The 17,384-nt window shown below is 44.6% G+C and overlaps 1 long non-coding RNA gene across 1 annotated transcript in view; it reads left to right on the top strand.

Annotated features, from left to right (window-relative positions):
• Positions 1-17,384, top strand: part of LOC149868300 (uncharacterized) — a 148,633-nt gene that overhangs the window by 6,739 nt on the left and 124,510 nt on the right. Inside the window, exon 2 of the long non-coding RNA XR_016441217.1 lies at positions 9,137-9,300. This is a non-coding gene — a long non-coding RNA (uncharacterized LOC149868300). The remainder of the gene's footprint in view (positions 1-9,136; positions 9,301-17,384) is intronic.

The raw sequence follows: 17,384 nt of genomic DNA, 5'->3' as shown, positions 1-17,384 counted from the left end.
CATCAGATCACCCCTGAGCCTACGCTTTTCCAGGCTAAAGAGTCCCATGTCTCTCAGCCTGTCATCGTAAGATCTGTTTTCCTGACCTCTGATCACGCGCATGGCTCTCCTCTGGACTCTCTCAAGCTTCTCCACATCCTTTTTGAATTGTGGAGCCCAAAACTGGAGGCAGTACTCCAGCTGCGGCCTCACCAAGGCCGAGTACAAGGGGAGAATGACGTCCCGGGATTTGCTCGAGAAGCATCTATGGTTGCAAGCCAGCATTTTGGTTGCTTTATTAGCCGCAGCATCGCATTGGAGGCTCATGTTCATCTTGTGGTCAATGATGACCCCCAAGTCTCTTTCTTCTGTAGTGCTATCCAATGTAGCACTGCCGAGCCTATAAGGATGCTGCAGGTTTTTCCTCCCAAGGTGGAGAACCTTGCATTTTTTGGTGTTAAACACCATCAGGTTCTCGTCTGCCCATTTGCTGAGCTTGTCCAGGTCAGCCTGGATCACCCGCCTATCTTCTGGCGTGGATGCTTTGCCCCAAAGTTTGGTGTCATCAGCGAACTTGGCCAGTCCACTCCTGACTCCAATGTCCACATCATTAATGAAGATGTTGAACAGTATGGGTCCCAGGACAGAGCCTTGAGGGACCCCACTGGTCACAGGGCACCACGATGAGTGACTGCCATCAATTACAACCCTCTGGGTCCGACCACGGAGCCAGTTTCCCAGCCAGCAGATCGTGGTGGAGCCAAGGCTGCAACTGGCCAGTTTGGCCAAGAGGTGATCATGGGATACCAGATCAAAAGCTTTTTTGAAGTCGAGATATATGACATCAATCTCTTCTCCCTCGTCCAGGTGATAGGTCACCCAGTCATAGAAGGAAATGAGATTGGTCAAACAAGACCTACCCGCAACAAACCCGTGCTGGCTATCCCTTAGAATGTTAGCCTAGGCCAATCCATCAAGGATGGCCTCCTTAATAAACTTTTCTAAGATCTTCCCCAGGATAGAAGTCAGGCTAATGGGCCTGTAGTTAGCCGGATCCACTCTCCTCCCTTTCTTGAAGATTGGCACCACATCGGCCTTCTTCCAGTCTTCAGGCACTACACCAGAGCGCCAGGAGTTTTCAAAGATCCGTGCCAGGGGCTGGGCTATGATGCTCGCCAGCTCCTTGAGTGCCCTGGGGTGCAGATTGTCAGGGCCAGCTGACTTGAAGGTATCCAGCTTCTCAAGATGTTCCTTCACGAGGTCAGCATTTATGGAGGGTAGGGGATCCTTCCTCTTCCTGCACATCACTTCCTCTTCCTGCTTCCAGGTGCATTTGTGATTTGTAGTCCATAGTCTCAGTAAGTTCTGAGTGGGGGAAGGGGTGTTTAACCCCACTCCCTGGCTTCAGACCCCAGTCAGGGTTTTCCTGAGAGGGCAGTCTCCCCCACGCCCTGCAGACTGAGCTGCCTCCCCGCCACCCTTTTGTCAGCCAGCCCTCACTGCTCCAGCTAGGGAGCAGAGGGCAGGGCCAGATCTGCTTTCTGCAGCAGGCAGCACAGCCCAGCCCAGGGCTGCAAAACATGTTAGGATCCTGTGGGACTCTGATTTACTTGAACCAGGAAGGGGTCTGGGACAGAAGTTTCATAAAACAGTTTGACCCAAATCAATTGAGTCTGATACTATGTTCAACCAGGTTTATCTTAAGCCAGTCTCAGCCATTTTGAAACTGGTTTATGTGCACTGAGTTTCTATTCTGTTACTGATTTAAACCAGTTTCTGATCACGTAAGCCAGTTTGTGTGTAATTTCTGTCCTTAGCCCGTATGCTCCCAAGATGAGGTAACAGGGTTTGCTTAGAAGAAAAAGTGAGGCGGGTGGAGAAGCTGAGAGAGGTACCTAGGGAAACAGTTTTCATAGATTCATAGTTGTTAGGGTCAGAAGGGACCACAAGAGATCATTGAGTCTGCCCCCCTGCCTAGGCAGGAAAGACTGCTGGGGTCAGATGCGTGCTGGGGCAGGAAAGAGTGCTGGGTTCAGTTTTCTGGCAACCTCAGGTCCCTGAAGGGGTTGGGCAGGGCTTGTTGCCCTCAGCCCAAGCCCTCCCCTGCCCCCCCCTCCTCCCGCAGCACTCTGGACATGAGCAGCTGGCCACTGTGTCCCTTGGTATGTCTGAAGATGCCTATAGGCAGTGAGGACTTGTTGAGTCAGGTATTTCTGTAATATTACCCAGGTTTCTATGACATTACATAGGGGTTTCATGTGGGTTTCTGTCAGTTTTTTGGAGCCCTGATAATTAAGATGCACATTTGAAAATAGGCTTCAGTTTGCAGAACATTAATGGGCTGGGTGTGTGAAAATGCCCTTTCCAACTCCCCTCATTTTCTCTGCTAAGCGGCCTCCCCTTGGGAATTAATACTGACTTTTCATACCACACTCGGTTCCCACATTTTGCTTTCAGTTACAAAACACAGAACCACATTCTGGACTTGGCAAATGCCAAAATTGTGAAGCTGTTTGAACCAACCCATTTTTTTGAGACAGAAACATGAAACATTTCCAAAAGCAAAAGACAAATCCCTTTGGAAGTAGCATAGTGTGATAGTTAGTCTGATCCACCTCCAGTTTGCAAAATTATTCACTGGCAAATGAAAATACAAGCATAATTTACAGGTGAAAAGGAGCTTTGTTATGGAAAGTGATAGACTAAGCATTTCCAGCAAAGCATATTATGTATTATTACTACAGTTTCCTACTTTGAAAGAGAAAAGAGTAAATGGAGGACAAATGTCAAATGGAAGACATTGATATTTGTTACTCGGATGGTTTTTTTCTTTAAAAAATGAGCAGACTGAAACTAATGTTAGTTACTAAAATGCTATTAAAATATTGCCTAATTTAGTGTAGGTTGTAAGCTAGAATCAGTTGCTGGTATGCAGCTATTAAGCTTGAACTGTAATTTTCGGTGCAGTGTGAGGAAGTGAGAAGAGATCAGCGATTTTTTTCTAATGACAAAAGGTGAAAATCACAATGTGCATCCAAGATGGAAGTCAGGTTTTTACTGTCTATATAGTTAATTTGACATTTTCTGTGGGAAATGAAGATATGTGCAGATTACTGTCTGCTAGGCTTAGTGTCAGTACTAATGGAGAGCAGGTTGTCAGGTTTTTTGTTTTTACAATCAGCATTACTTCTTGTGGGTATTAGAGTTATAGATTTTCATGCATGAATAATTCTGATCAGTTAATGAAATGATTACTGAGAAGGCAAGGCTTTGTGTGTCAGAGGATTATGTACAAGCAGGTATTTTTAATGCTTATAAAGTTCTGTTTGAGAGAGCATTATGCAGTTACAATAAGGAGTCCATTTAGAAAATGTACTGTCTCAGAATAATGCTAGCACCAAAGAGTTTTAAAATAGTGGGAAAGACCTGCCTAGCAATTGGAGAAACGGGTGTTGACAAGTACCAGCAAGTAGAAAAAAACAACTCAGTTGGATTAGCCTTGCAGCCTTTATTATTCAGGCAAATTTCCCATTTAAGTCAATGAACTAAAATAATAATTTTTAAAAAGTATTGTTTAGTTTCCTTCATATCAGCATAATTTAGCTGAGAAGCATAACAGTTTGTTGAATAAATAGCAACATTTGTTATTTTGCCATTAGCCCCAAGGCATTTACAAAGTGTTTTCCTTAATTATTCATTAGATTAACCTACACTAGATTATGGGTTTTATTGTAGTACAGTAACTCCTAGAAGCCCTGATCAGGAATTAGGTCTCCGTTGTACTAAACACTGTATGAACAAATTCAAAAAGGTCGGGGCGGGGGGAACCATATCCTGCCCTCAAGTGCTCACAATCACGATAATTCTAGAAGATGCAATAAACTTGTGGTTTTATAGATTTTGACAGCTTTCAAGGACAGCATGGGAGAAGATGGAAAGATGCCTGAGACAGAATTAGGCTAAGTACAGACATTCAAAAAGCTCAAGGCAGAATCAATCAAACTTGCATGGGTTTCTCTAAGCTGCATAGGTTGGACCAGGAGTGAATGGAACCCATGTCCACTCTTCTGTTGGTGGGACAGGGATGCAGATGCCTGCACTGGCTCAAGCTAGAAAGTCGGGGGGGGGACGGGATGGGTGGTGTGCTCCCACATTGACTGGCTGTCAGGCACACCCCCCCAGCTCCCTGCTGTCACTGCAGACCACCCTCCCCCCATGCCCAGCCCTAGGCTTCCAGAGTGGGTCACCATGGTACACTTGGCAGCCCAGCTAGTGACATCACGGGAGGGCGCACTGTGCAGACAGAAGGATTGGGTCCCTTGGAGCAATGGAGGGGATGGGAATGGAGGCTTTGCCTCTGTCAGACCACAGCCAGCCCTTCTGCCCAGCTGTGGGTCTTGCCTGGCTCAGCCAGCAAGCAGGCCAGAGCAGGCGGGGGGGTGGGGAGGAGTGGAGTGGACAGGCAGTCTTCCCAGCTTGGCTGACCAACAGGGCCCCTCTCTAGAGCCCCAACCCCTCACCAGCCACTGCCTGTTAGTGGGGGGGGGGGCAGGGTTGTAGAGAGGGGTCCTACTGGTCAGCCAAGCCGGGCAGCAGGGAGGGAAAGCCACTGCCTCACAGCCCCCCCCCCCCCCCAGCTGTGCAGATCCAAACTCTGGGGGGTGGGGAGGAGAACAGGGGGCTCCATATCCCCCACCACCACCACCAGCTGCACAGTCTGGCTGATAGGTGCAGGGCTGGGGAGCAGAGGCTTAGCTGCCTTATCTCTGGCAGCCTGGGGACAGGGCTGACCCAGCACTTGGTTGGAGCAGAGAAGCGCAGGCTGAGGTTATCCCACCCACCCTACAATGGGGGTGGTTAACAGGAGTGTAAAGGAGTCTAGGACAGTAACCCAAGTTCAATCAGGAGATCTGGTGCAGAATTTCGATATACTGGTCTAACCCCAACTTGTTAAATCCTGGTACCACATGGATCCAGGTCTATCTTAGACCAGGTTCAGCCAGTTTTAAACCAGTCTATGCGAACTAAGCTTCTGTTCTGTTACAAGTATAGACTGGTTTCTCATCACTTGTACTGGTTTACGTGTAACGTCTGTACCTAGCCTTGAGTAGCGTATGAGAGTAAGTAGCTTCAGCGGCACTATACTAGCACCTTTAAATTGTACATGTTGTATTTTAAAAGACTCCTGTTAATTAAAAAAAGTAAGGCAATATGAGTTCTCTGTAAGTTGCTACTTGCAAGGTTAACCCCAGTGACTTAAATCTTTTTTCTGATGCCTGCAGTAAGTGACTGGGCTGTTCAGTAGGGTATACAGCTACCTCAGAGGTACTTGGTGCCGCACCTCAAAGGGAATCACATATGTGGTGCTGTGTAGCGGGCATTTGGAGAGAAGGTCAGGGAGGGATCAGATGAATGCTGTTGCCCATACCTGATGGCCATTTCCTCCACCTGAGAGTTCTAGGGAGCAGCATCATGGGGCCTACTCCAGACCTAATATCAGAATAGTGTCCAGAAGCATTTCCTTTGCTTGGGGATCCCCTCTGAGATAGGTTATGTGACTACATATCTTTGCTGCAGCTGTTTGGGTTCCCCAGAGCCACTGTGTTATAGATCAAAACTGCACTCTTTCCACTGTAGGAAATACCTTTTTTTTGCTTATGAAGGAAGGAGCAGAATTTAATCTGGTGCTCAAAAAGGGAATTGCGCCAACAGTATTGCACCCAGGTTTTGGCTGTACTGTCAGGAACATTCTTGCTCTTTTGTAAGTTTTAAAGCAGCTATTGATTATGGGAAGCTGAGAAAGTTGTTTTGTCTCTGCATCATGTTGCAGTCTTTGAGAGAGACTCATAATTTGTAATCTGTCACCCTAGGTGACATAAGAGATGAATTAGCGTTTAGATTTGTGTACTTAAAAATCAATGTAATTCTATGATGGTTGTTCAGACAATATAGACTCAAAATAACAATAACTAAATCTTCTACATTTTTATATGTGCAACTGGAGTTACAGCATCTGCTTGCACTGTCTGTTATTAATATGCAGTGTGCATCCATGCATGTAGGTACATATGAAAGAGCAGTGAAATGTCAACATTAAGATGAGAAGGCGATGGAAACAGATGGCATGTTCACTTAAACATGTTCTCTTGTCAACACTGGTAAAGCAAATACTCTTGATATACTTTCATTGTTATATATATGTATATATAACAAATGAAATATGTGTATGTGTAATGGCTCTAAGAATATTTGTAAGTTAGAAACTTTTTTCACTGACTTTATTTTTAACAAAATGTATCTTCTAAATTTGCATGTTATCTTCTCAGTGATATGAGTAATAAATTTTATTTTAAATGAAAAAGAGGATGATACAAATGTTAATATGTACTATTTTATTTATTTATTTGCTTTGGACCTCCAAGTTCAGGATTTGGACACTTTATCTTCAAGGGCTTCTTGAAATTACAGTCCACCACTTCTGGGGAAAGGATTTATCTAAAGACATTTGGATTTGATCCAAGGCTTTGGATCTCATCAGACAAGAAATTCCATGGCCTTGCTGAGGAAGCTCTAATCCTAGCATCAGGGCTGTCTAACTTCTGAGTGGCCAGTGGCTGAGTGCTGCACTGCACTGTGTGCACCCTTCAACACTGCAGAGACATGCACCCACCTGTTATACTGTCCCAGCAGTCCTACCCCCAGCATGCCATACCACGTGGGTTACTTTGGCCATGCCACAGTGTGCTCCTCACTGTACCAGAGTGGTGCCCTACAGTGTGCCTCATTGGCTCCCTGGGTTGGGAGCTTGCTAGCCCTGTCCCTGAGCAGCAGGTTAGGTAATGGAAGTTTGAGAAGGAATAGGAAGCCCAGAAACTCTGGCAGAAGCAGCTGTCAGAGCAGTATGTGGCATCTGGACCAGGAGCCCAGGGCCCACACATTAATCCCTAAGAGGCCACATGAAGCCCATAGGCTGTCAGTTGGATAGACCTTAGCTACACCATCATTATAAAGTTTAGCTGCTTTTGAGAACAAAAGGCCCTATTGGGCACAGACAGAAATGACATTTGTTGTGCAACTGGCCCCTTGAAATTACTCTAAAGCCATGCCCAAACAAAAGAGCATAGCTGCAAAGCTCTCCAATCATGAGACAAATTAACCTTCATTGTAAGAGGGTTCAAATGAATCCACTTTCAAGTGGAGCGACTTAATTTCTGTCTGCTCCAGCTGCAACACAGCAAGCTGCAGCTGCTGTCTCGGGATGGGATGGGGAGAAGTCGGGAGGGAGGGAGGTCCTTTCTGGGGTTCTCAGCCCCACTGGAATGGGTAGGCCAGTGGACTGGAACTCCTCATATTGGTGGGGGGGGCAGCTCCAATCTACCCACCCCCTCACTGCAGCAGACCTGAGAGAACCCCAGAAGACCTTTCTCCCCTGCCTTCTCCCCGCCTCCCATCCAGAGACAGCAACGGACCTTGGGTGGGGTGGGGGGAAGCAGAGGCAGGGAAAAAACACAGCCTCTCTCCTTGGATCAGTCCAACACTGGACTGGATCTCCTTCTGATCCAGCAGCAAACGTCTGTTGTATTGGAAACATCAGTCTAACTCATGACGATTTCTATGAATCACCATGAGTTAGACTTGGCAGCTGCACTTCTGTCTGCACCCATAGTTTCTAAGGTAGCTAGATTGCATGGCAATGGCATGCTTTTTAGATTTCAACCAAGACATTCTGCTAACCAAATGAGTATGTGAAGCTCAGATGTAACATGTTTTCTTTGACCTTTTACATGTTGCAGGATTTTATAAGTTGAGTCAAACCTTGTTGAAATAGGTTTAATAGAGCTATAAGAGACAGTTGTGCACATTTCCTGCCAAAACAAAGGGAAGGCTGCTCAGAAATGTGAATATTTTGGGTAGAGATACCTTGATTAAATATTAGGATGCATGTTGCTGAGGGAAATAAGAGTTGGTAGGTAAGAGGAGAGTGCACCGAAATGGTCTAAGAAAGATGGAAGCAGCAATGTTGTGTGTGGCCCTAAGACAGGGGCAGGCAAAATGCGGCCTCTGGGCCAGATGCGGCCTGCCAGGCCATTCTGTCCGACCCGCGGGGCCCCTACAAAATTTAGAAAATTAATACTTATCTGCCCCTGGCTGCCTGTCATGGCCCTCAAAGGCTTGCCAAAACTCAGTAAGTGGCCTCTGCCTGAAACAATTGCCCATCCCTGCCCTAGGAGATACAGACTTTTGGACTGTAAGCAAGGGCACTGTCTCCTTGTTGTCCGATTCATTGCGAGTTCAAAGAAACAGGGCTTTGTACATCTTATAAATAGACAGAGTTGTATTCAATACTAATACTCCACCACCATTTTCTTCTTGTAGTCAGAATAACCAGCAAGACCTTTTGTTTTTGCTAGCCAGTTAACTCAAATGTGGTAAGAATAACTTGAAATAGTCAGGTAAAATGTGAGCAAAAAACACAGATCACCATGAAAAGGTGTTTGTAAAAAAGAAATGGGTACAGCTTTCAGGCTGGTCAGAGAGGAAAGAATATGGTCCTTATCATTGCATTTTCAGAGAGGCAAAGATGAATGGAAGGTTTTGTGTACTGTACCTGGGGAATATTCACCTTATTAAAATGATTAAATTTTAATTCAATAGGACATCATGACATCTTTCTAGAACTGAGGCCCTCTAATATCCTCTCTTTTCGCTATTTGTTACATTCTAGTTACCCAACTCCCTACTTGGCAGAAATAGAGGGAAGAATAGAGTGAAGTTAACCTTCCACTAGATATTTAATTTTTATCCACCATCATGAACTCTGCCAGTCCTAAAACTCTTTGCCTTAAAGTTACAGATGCTCCTCTGTTGAAGGTAGAATTTTTTCCAGAAAGTTTAGGACAAGGCAATGGCACTCAAGAGTTATGAGGGGTTACATTCCTGAAATGATTTTGCTTTTTTAACAATGTCTGTGCAGGAGGTCCCTCAAAACAACAGAGTTAAAACTTTTTAGGTGACCTTACCCTGTATATTTCCATGCTGCACTGGGGAAGGGAGGCATCATTCTGCTTGTTAATAAAACAAGTAGTTTTTCTGTATCTGTTTGGCCAGCAGTTTTTATGTATACAGATCAAATATTTTTCTCCTGTTTATCTCACAGACTAATAACAGACAGACAATCTCCCTGGATTTGAGACAGCCCAGAGCTTCTGTCAAGTTATTCCTCCCGTTCCCCTGCCTCTACACAGGGACCATTCTCCTACCCTAGAAGAAGGATTGGTGATGCAGAAAGAGATTCCTGTAGGATTTTTCCCTGATCAAAAGGTGACTTAGTCCATGACTTCTAAATTAAATATTTGAAATACCAGAGTGTGACTTAGTTTGTCTTACAAACTAAGTAATTAAGTAGGGGAGAACACTTTTCATCCCTCTAGAATGTTTCTGAAAAGATTTTAGTAATAATCTGTCTTTTGAATCTGTCAGCACAGAGTCAAACCTACAACCAGATGCTTGGATAGTACAATGAAAACTTAATCTTCAAGAGAGTTTAAAACCTCAGGCATATGTGCAGCAAATAAACCAACAAGCTTCTCCCTCACTGCTGTAAACTTGGTGTATATTATTCCACAGATTGATTGCAAAGCCTAGTACATGGTGAAACCAACAAAAAAAACCCTCTGCTGAACTGAGTTAAACAACGGTCGCCAGCAATTACAGCTCTAAATCCCAGTTTCAAACGCACACAATGTCCACAGGCGACATTGTGATAGCCAGATGATCCACAAAAACAGGAGCTCAGGAAACTTCCTTGACATTTTCTTCCACCTGAAAATAACATTTTTAATATGATTTTATCACGTGAATAAGTTGTACAGCTGCTGTCTCACTGAAAAAAAAAAAAATCTCCAACCAAACAGAAAAAAAGGCAGGGTGGGGTAGTATCTTATAGATAACTTGTTCAGAGAGGCATTAGCTTTTGTAGGCTACTTCATCAGATGGACTTGCAGGGTGCATCCCCACAAGTGCACATGTGTATTTCCCCAAGGACAACTAGCATCGACACATATTTGTGCCACTGCTAGTTGTCTTTGGGGAATGCCCCTGCACGCACACTCTGGTGCATGGCAGATCACCCCAGGTCAGGTAGGGGAGCCTGGGGCCAGCATCTGGGCTGGATTCAGCAGCCTTACCTAGGGCCTTGGGGGCCTCCCAGGGCTGCAGCAGTGGTGATCCAGATGCACGGAGCCTGGCCAGCAGCCAGAGCATAGCTCTGGCCAACCATGTTCTGATTTCAGGAGGTGCATGCTGAAGTCATGTGTGCTACCCAGAAACCCAAATGTATGGTAATCCTATTCAAATACAAAGGATAGGGAAAGGAGGGGTCACTTTTGAGAGAGGCAAAAATGGGACAAGAGATCAACCAGGATAAACAAAGCAGTTAACCCATCCAGCCTTGAAGCCTGTCGTAAACACCTCCACTCCTTAAAGTGGAAGAAAGCAAAATTTTCCAACTTCAATACTCCAGCCACAACTCTGTAATCCCCTGCAATGTTATCAGTGTATCCAGTCTTACCTTTAAGCCCCACTGAGCTGTCTCCCACAGTCTTTCCTGCTGCCCCATTACACAGTTCTATAAGGTTTGGCAGTATGAGGACCCTGAGGCTTTTTTCCATTGCCTAACACTAAGGGAATATTTCCATGAGACAGAGCCACACAATGATCAACCAACAACAGACCTTATCTGTACATGGCGCAAGAGGAAGGAGCTTCCTAGGCTTCACCTGAGGGCCACAGCCCCACTCTGGACCTGTATATAAACTCTCTCTCCCTTCACACCTGCTCTGAGATTGCCAAGAAACAACACTTCTGACATTAGAACCTGTGGGATGCATAGCTGTACTCAGACTTCAAAACAACCCTGGTACCGTATAACAGGCACTAAGGAGTGTGCCACTGTTGTTGTAAACAAAAACGGCATACGTACAGGAAGCTGAGAGACAACCTTCCAACAGCTTTACTAAATCCTGACTGAGAACCCCAGGAAACAATGCCAGAGGGAACTATGCAAGCTCTTAAAGATGCTACCTCTGGAAACACAGGAGAGGATTGATGCCTCTACCTCCCAGTAATCAAGGATAGGCACCTTTTATTACCCAAGATCTGCACACCTGGTGATCCAGGATGCCCCATTGTCTCTGGCCTTGGAATCATAGAGTGAGTCCCTTATATGTATGTGTAGGGACTGCTGTAATTCAGGCTCTGGCAGAGGGAAAAGCAGGCTCCCTGCAGACTCACCAGAGCCAATTTCAGGTGTTTGTCAGGATGGGTTCTCCCACAGCTCTGACTGGTTGAGGGAGCCCACCATGAGTCTGATTACCATTGAACAGCAGCATACAGCCTGTTTTTCAGCTGTTTTAAGAAAGTAAAGCTCACTGCTTATTAAACAGCAACTTTTAAGTAAATCTTGCCACTTAGAACTCTTAATGAAACTATAATAAATAAACTTCATTAGGCAACTTTTATTAAGCGTTAACTTTTATGGAATGCTGACCCTCTGGTAAAGTCCACTGCTTTACAATCCATCCTCTTCTCTGCACAGCGGAGCAGAGCAGGGCTCAAGAGACTGGTGCCAGGTGCCTGCCCCAACAGCTGAGCATGGGGCGCAGGGTCCCCCCACTGCAAGAGCTTCCCCCTGCCCAGTATGGGTCTCCTGCGCGAGGCTATGCCCCACCATGCAGAGAAGAGGAGGAAGAAATTTTGCTTCTCTCCTGTAAGGCAGCAAAGCAAAACAGGGTGTAGAAGAGCTGTGCTGGGCTATGCCTATGCCCACAGCTCGTAGGACAGGGGGTACTTACGTGCTCTGCGCTGGACAGGACTTCTAAACTCCCTGCCAAAGTGGGGAATTGAACAACCTCAGTCTGTACTGCCCCTGGAAACCCATGGGGACTCCACAATGTTTCTGGGGTTCTGCTGCCTTTCTTCTCCACAGTTCAGGTAAGTTTTTGTTTTTTAACTTTTTTCCCTGCCCTCCCTCCCCCCCACAGTTCCAGGCCATTTCTAGTCAAATTACAGTTTTCCAGGGCTTCATGGGAAATGCTAAATTTGGGTTTTTCCCTGAAATCTGAAGCCTGAATTACAGTGGTCCCTACCCATGTGTCATGGGAGTGTCTAGCTATTCAAATGGGACCATAGACATCCTAAAGCCACTTAGCTCCTTTGACAAGCTTCCAGCAAACACCATAATAATTACCTGGATGTCATTTCTTTACACCAACATCCCTCATGAGAATGGATCACAAACCATAAAAAACATTATGCCCATTGATGACATTGCTCTGGAGCTATCGCACTCTCCACCTTATCCTTACACGCAACCATTTCAGGTTTGGAGACTCCTTATATCTAAAAACAGCCCTTCAGTATGCCAGCATATTTATGGCAGATCTTGAAGTCCATTTCCTCTGCTGGTGTCTCATTCCCCCGGTATACCGAAAGTATATTGATGATATTTTCATCATATAGACTCATGGAAAAGAATCTCTAGAAAAAATTCTACCAGGATTTCAGCAACTTCCATACCTCCACCAAACTGCATCTTGAATTTTCCACCAAACACTCATTTCTTGGACACCACTGTGAAATTTGCAATGGTCACATTGCCACCACATTGTATTGGAAACCAACTGACTGCTACAGCTACCTCTATACCACCAGCTTTCATCCCAAGCATACCATTAGAGCCATTGTTGACAGTCAAATTCTACATTACAACCATATAGTCTCTGATCCCACTGGGTGGCATGCACACCTTAAGGATCTTGAGCAGCAATTCTTATGCTTACAACAGAATCCTGAAACTGTAGACAACTCATATCAACAGAGGCAAACTTGGATCCTGCTCTGAATGGCAATGATACCAACTAGGTGACAAGAACAACAGAACCCTCTTGTCACCTACTGCCCCCAGCTTGAACAGCTGGACACATCATGAATGACCTCTAATTCCTCCTGTAGAATGACAGCTACCTCAAGGCAGCCTTGGGGGACAAGCTTGTCCTGGCTTATGGGCAGCTCGCCTGCCAACCTCAAATGATATCTCTCCAGCAACAAACTACCTAACTCCAAACTTCTGCTCTCACCAGTGTACCAACAGACCCAGATGCTAGCTGTGCCCTATAATCAACACAGACCACATCATCATTAGATTGAATATTCACCCATTCCTCCACAAGCATCATGTATGCTGTCACCTGCTTACATTCCTCTTTACTGTCTACATTGGATGGATGGGTTGATCCTTTTGTGAAAGAATCAGTAGACAGCAATTTAACACCAATTCTGGAAATACACAAAACCCCAGGACAGAACACTTTAACCTCCATCAGCATTGCATCACTGCCCTCAGAGTAGCTGTTCTTAAACAGCAAAACTAAAACAAATGACTTAAACATGAAACTGCAGAAAGCGATCATCCACAGGCTGGACTGTCTGATGTACAATCTCAGCAGAGACTCAGGAGTCTTATCCCATTGCCCAGACTATTTTTTATAACTTCTGTGTTCCTCAGTTGATTAACTGCTTTGTTTATCCTCTTTGATTTCTTTAACCCAACTTCCCTTCTCTCAGCAGTGCCCTCCCCTTTCTTTCCCCTTTCCCTTTCCTTTGTATGTAATTGACTTTATTCCTTTCTATTGTTTGAAGGAATTCTCTGACAAAGTGGATGGCAGTTTATGAAAGATGCCTCTCAGGGATGAGTTAATCTATGAAGTGCCACCCTGCCTTGCATTCTACCTAACTTCAGACTAGCTTAACTACCTTTCTCCAAACAGAGAGCGTTTCCATTATTACTTTTTTTTTTTAACTAAAAAGATTGCATCTTGATGCTCCTGCATCTGGAGCCACCATAAACCCCTTTGACTTTGACATTCCAAGTTCTGGGCTATGTGAACACAGTGGAAGAGGTTGGCCTGGTTATGGCATGTTAATGTCTCTGGCCAGTGGCATAGGAGGGAGTGATGAGGTCACATCACATCTGGTCACCTTTCTGTTCCACAACCAGAGTCTGGAGTGAGGCTTAACTTATACCTCAGGATCCATAGAAATATGTCTTAACTGCTCTGCCGTCACATTCTCCAACTTTAGGCATTAGCACATGTTATTACTATCTCTCAGTTCCTGCCACAAGTAAGTTAGGGGGAATATACTTTAGCTCACATTTGGCAGGACAAGATTCAGATTATATTTCCCAATGCTTTAAACAAAAAAGAGTTTTTACATTATCTACATTATGCTGCATTATCTAACCTACATAATAATTTAGTCCATTTTAGGGCCAATACCTGCCCTGTAAGCTGTAGGCTGTGAAATGGGAAGAAGACATAGGAGTCCCTTGCAGTGACCATATACCAGAACAGTATCATGGCAATTGTTTTTTGACTGGAGATAGAGAAGGAGCTATGCACTGTTCTTGCATCACCAGGAATTTGGTCTGCTAACTGCATATGGGTAATTAGACCTCCTGTTCTGTTGCTTATACTACAGTGGTAGGCTGACTGTACGGAAATCCAAGACATCATCTGGGAAATGTGGGATGCTGCCCTCCCCCTCCTGCCTCCCCCCTTCTCTCCCTCCCACCCCTCATGCAGGGACAGGGCTGCATGCTGCCTGCCCACCTGCAAGGCACTCCACACCACTCTAACTCCTGCCCAGACTCTGCCCTGCATTTCTGGGATGCCCATTATATTTCCCAACAGCTGGCCAGGACCAGCCTCTGAAATCTTCAACTGTCCTGGCTAAAATGGGACATATGGTCACTCTATACAGTGTGACCTTTGCTAAGCATTCCCACTTACCCCAAGATGACATCCCCTTCATCACCAAAATGATTCCTTAGAGCAAACTTGTAGTCAGAATCTCTCCTTCCATTCTCCACTTTCCCCATCACTGTCAGGTTTTTACCCCCTGATTTGATTTAAAAATAAACATCCTAAAGCAAGTTCTGTTCTCTATCCCTGCCATCTACACATTTTTTTTCTTAATAGTTTCTGGGCTAAATGCAACCCCAGCTTGCTCTGACTTCATTGGGTTTATAACTGGATTCATTTGGTCCAGTATTTGTAAGCTGGACCACCTGACTGGTTCTCATTTTGCTCGGCAAACCAGCTTGATCACATTTAGTAGCAAATAAATTCTAGATTACTTCCTCCAGTTTAGCAGATTGTGAGGGTGCTGTGTGTATTACTGTCTCTTTCTTTGATCCAGTTCCAGTGTAAAGCAAGTTGGAGAAGGGGAGATTTTAATTAATACAGCAGTTTCCTTTTATGGTTTTCTCCTGAGCACAGCAAGCTATCTCAGCTAAGCATTGTGTACAACAGAATGAGGTAGTAGCAAAACTGAAGTCAATGCACTAAAGTCAGTGGGACAAGATAATCTCCTTCCTAGAATTCTAAAAGAAATGGCAAGGCCGGTAGTAAAGATTTTTTAATAAATCTGTCAAGTTAGAGATTGTACCATGTGATTGAAGAATACCAAATGAAGCACCTATAAGAAAGGGGGAAATAACTGGGAACTGGAAGGCCTGTAATCCTGCTCTCAATAGTTTCCAAGGATTTACAACAGATTTCAAGAAAGGATCATTACTAACATGAAGGTAAGGGAGAAATGGAACTAAATGTGAGACAGGTTCAGGAGTGCATCTGGGAGTGTGCACTGGTGCGGTTGTACCCACCCTCTTCGATTCCTGGTCCACCACAGGTTTAAAAACCAATTACCTGGCAGGGGCAGCAGCATTTCTAGTTAGGCAGGCTGAGGGAATCAATTGACTTCATGGCTCACTGTAATCTGCTCTACTGGATCCCTTCTAAACTCTTCATTCCACAAGTGTTAATGACCTCTTCTTTTTAATGGTCTCGATGTTCCACCAATCAAGCCATTCTTTGTTCTGCAGTTCTGCTATCTGTTAGTTGCTCCTGATAATGAAGCTTCTATTTTACAGCCCTGCAGATTGTTTTAACTGATTCCAATGACCTTGGAATCTTAAACTTAATACCAGAGCTATAGACTCCTAGCATATTAGTAGAGCTTTTAGTTTATTTTTAACTGGAGAAAAATGTGTTTTTTTCATATCTTATGGTGCACCTCACCACCTGCAACCCCACCTTTCCAAATTCTAGATCTACCCCTGCACAACTTTACCTAAGACAGATGAGGTGGTATATTTTAAAGAAAATAACTGACTTTCCAAACAAAGGAAACACAGTAGTCCTCTGCTATGTGAACCTCAGTAAAATATTCTATATGGTGCCGTGTGGGAAAATACTAGTTGAACTAGTATTAACAAGGAGGAGGATTAGTAGAGGTGAATCAAGAGCTATCTAAAGAGTAGATGGCAGCAGGCATGTCTACACATGCACCAGACTGTGGAGTTGTGACTTGCTTAAGCAAGTACTAAATGACTATGCAGTAACCAGTGTTGCTGCACAGTCCTGATGCTGCACAGGTGTTTCTTTCACACTGCTGTGCAGTAGCATCAGCTCACTACAGAGAAGTAGCTTGTCACTATGGTGACATAGCATCTCATGTAGACATGCCCAGCGAGTAGTATTCCATTAGGAGGTGTCAGGCTGGATGGAGATTTCTAATAGAGTTACTTATGGATCTGTCTTGGAAATGATCTTGTTTAATATTTCTGTTAATGACTTTGGCACAATTATTAAGAACGTACTGATGAAATGTGCTGATGACATGGATTTGGGATGCTTCAATCTGTCCAGATATTGTGAAATAATATAGAAAGAACTGAATGACATTGAGAACATCATACCAGAAATGGGATGACATTCAGTAGTATAATGTGCAAGGTTGTGTTCTTGAGGCCTAATAACAAAAGCTTAGGCTGTAAACTGGGTGATCATCAGGTAGAAATGAGTGAGGTGAAGAGGGTATACTAGTCTATCGTAAGAAGAATGTGACCTGCCAGTATGATTCACCTCTGAAAATGGCAAATGTGACCCTAGGGTGCATCAGGAATATTTTCAGTAGTGAAAGAGAAGTATAAGCACTGTTGTACAAGGCTGAAACCTCAGCTGGGGCATTGTACCATGATGGTCACCCATATTCAAGAAACAGTAATTGAAACAGAACAGGTGCAGAGAAGGGCTGCAAGGGAGATCAAAGGGATGGAAAGCTGAACACCAAGACTTGAGAGGACCCATCCAGTCCTGTGTTCCTACATGTATACGAACATACACACAAAATAGATGGTAAAACAAAACACAGAGTTTAAGTGATTTTTTCCAAGGTTCCATAATATATATACACTAACAAATTGCCTGTCAAGAATGACAGGGGAGCGGTGGGGACGGAGCCACACGTCGGCCCTGCGCTCCCCTTTCCCCCTGCTGTTTCGG

Source organism: Crocodylus siamensis, chromosome 3, assembly GCF_052110815.1.
Source record: "Crocodylus siamensis isolate JL-2025a chromosome 3, ASM5211081v1, whole genome shotgun sequence".
NCBI lineage: Eukaryota > Metazoa > Chordata > Crocodylia > Crocodylidae > Crocodylus > Crocodylus siamensis.
The sequence above is the reverse complement of the archived record's forward strand: the minus strand, read 5'-3'. Positions and strand labels throughout refer to the sequence as shown.